Here is a 2737-nt window from a genome sequence, read left to right as displayed (position 1 = left end):
TTTCTCTTGGTTGAAATCCTTGTTATTTTTGGTATGTGGCTGCTGTAAAATATTGGAAATATGTTGGTTTTAAGCTCAAGTTCAAGAGCTTGGATTTTATGAGTTAAAGTCATGATTTTGTGTTTAATCGTGGGATTTGTTTTTGGTAAATTCAGTGGCATTTTTAGGTTTCATTGAGTTTAAAGTTTGATTGTAAATTGAGAATTTGGTTGTGAAAAGCAATCTTGAGTTCATGGAACTCAAGCTTGGAGCTTTAATGGCACTTTTTGATTCTTAGTGAAATTATTGTGTTTGAGCTGTGGAATATGTTTATTATGTCATATAATGATGCCCTGGAAAGTTTGGTGGTGTTTAGGGAAGATTTGAGTAGGTTATGGGGGCTTAAAGATTGAAATTTTTCGTGTTCTTGCTGCCCAAACAACCGAAATTCCAGTTGGTTCAGGGCTGCTCCAATCGGAATTCCGGTTGGAGTAGATCGGGAAATGTTGAATTTTGTTTTGGTCATACTTTTGACTCGGGACTCCGTTTTGGGAGTTCTTTATATCGTTGGAAAGCTCGTTTTGAGCTCTATGTGATTATCTATATTTTAAATGCCATGAATATATTTTATAAATGTGAAATCAGGGGTTAACCCTATTTGTGAAAATCCCGGATTGTGTGACTAGGATTATCGGCACCTGGTCAGGAGCACCTGGAGATTTGGAATCTCTACCTTTGCGGGACAACAGGTAAGACAGTAGTTGGCAGGTAGAGTATCCGCGGTGGCGCTTATATTGAGATTAATATATGTGAGTAATTGTAACCGGGATTAGGGTTATTACCCTAATATGAGCGGTTAATAGCCTAAGGTTATTACCCTAGTGATATAAGTTGAATAAATGCTATGCCATGCTAAGTGTATGATTATATTGAGATTTAAGGATTATGCAATCAAGGCATAATCAGGTTGGACTCGTTAATCAGAACCGAGAAGAACCATTCTAAGGCCTTATTGTAAATAGACGTGTGAGAGCAACACGTAGGTTTACGCCACGTAAACATAAATAGGCATGTTAGCGCAACATGCAGGTGTGTGTCACACAGACAGATTTGAATGGCATTGTTGTTTGTATTATATGATGAGCATATTGTTGATATGTTTTATACTGTCTTGCTGGGCTTGGCTCACGGGTGCTCTACTGTGCAGGAAAGGGTAAGACTATTGCTGATCAGCCATGAGTGCAGGAGCTGGACGAAGAATGTACATGTCCGAGCCATATCAGACCAAGCGGGTTGGGGTCTACCAGTGTTGTATTTTTGAGACTCTATTTTGCCGCTTAGGCCGGCTGAAAGAAAAGGACTTGTAATAATATTTTGTAAATGTTTTTGGGATCCCAACTTCTGTAACTTTTAGATTGTAAAGTTTAAATTATTACAAGTTTTATTTTAATTTCGTTTATAATTAAAGTTTAATTTCCGTGCTAATCTTATTAGTAATCCCAATTAGGGGATTAGGATTTTGTAAGTATCTTGGGTAGCGTGCCTAATTATTTAGGCGTTACAATTTGGTATCAGAGCGCCAAGGTTTTTAAACTTCCTATAGATCGGCCGAACATGTACATTCATCGTCAGAGACATGCTCGACTGATGGTGCAGTATTAATAGTAAATACTCTACTGATTGTGTGATCATCTGTTTACCGCTTTCCGTTTTAGGCAGTATGCAAGCATCTAGAGTGTGTATATGTTATGTGATGCCATGCTTTAAATGCTATTTGATTAAGTGAATATCTATATGGGGTAAATAAATGAGTTAGGGTTTAAGGCAATAAGTGCGTAAGTGTGGTATTGGTGCTTAACTCGCTGGGGTTGTTGATTACAAGGGTACTAGTAATGGACCCTCCGCAATCATCTAGACCACAGGGCGAGCAAGTAGAGCCTGGGGCTGCCCAAACTGATCCACCGACACCGCCTCCACCTCCGCAGAATCTGGGGGATAATGCAGGGGTTGGTAATGCTAATCCTCCTGCTAATTGGCTGCAAATGTTTCAAGAAATACGAAGTGTCATACTTCGTCAAGAAGAAGAGTTGCGACGATTAAGGCAACTGGCACCGGCTTCCCCTGTTGATTAAGTGTTACCACCAGCACTTGTGCCAGTGGTGGGTAACCAGGGGTTTGTTATGCCGCATAGAGACTCGGTGTTTGAGCGGTTCGTGAAGCTGCAACCTCCGACTTTTTTGGGAGGTATTGACATAATTAAGGCCGAGTAGTGGTCGAGCACAATCACCCGTATCCTCGATAATATGGGGGTGACAGGAACTGAAAGAGTGAACTGTGCAGCCTTCATGTTACAAGATCATGCCCGCGTCTGGTGGGATATCGTGGGCCAAACCCGGGATGTCAGTGTAATGACCTGGGAGGAATTTAAGAATCTATTTGAAGAAAAGTTTTACAATATTGCTATGAGAACTTCACACATGGAGGACTTTGTGAAGCTTACTCAAGGGAAAATGTCAGTGGCCGAATATACCCTGGAGTTTGATCGGTTACCTAAGTTCGCTGGTGATCTGGTGCCCACAAATTCACCAGGAAACAGAAATATGTGAGAGGACTAAATGCCACAATCAGTTAGGACTTGAAGATTACCACTTCACATGACACTTTGTACAAGAAAATGGTGGAGCTAGCCTTAATTGCTAAGGAGGCTGAGCAACATGTTGCAAAAGAGCAGACTGTAAAGGATGCCGTCACGGTATCG

At 40.9% G+C, this 2737-nt stretch overlaps 1 long non-coding RNA gene across 1 annotated transcript; it reads left to right on the top strand.

The window, feature by feature from the left end:
- Nucleotides 1-433: 433 nt before the first annotated feature.
- Nucleotides 434-1429, top strand: LOC133032606 (uncharacterized). The gene is made up of 2 exons (XR_009685203.1): nt 434-728; nt 1187-1429. It is a non-coding gene; the product is annotated as an uncharacterized LOC133032606 (long non-coding RNA).
- Nucleotides 1430-2737: the final 1308 nt, after the last annotated feature.

The sequence above is a fragment of the Cannabis sativa genome, chromosome X (genome assembly GCF_029168945.1).
Source record: "Cannabis sativa cultivar Pink pepper isolate KNU-18-1 chromosome X, ASM2916894v1, whole genome shotgun sequence".
Classification (NCBI taxonomy): domain Eukaryota; kingdom Viridiplantae; phylum Streptophyta; class Magnoliopsida; order Rosales; family Cannabaceae; genus Cannabis; species Cannabis sativa.
This window is presented reverse-complemented; position numbering and strand designations above follow the sequence as displayed.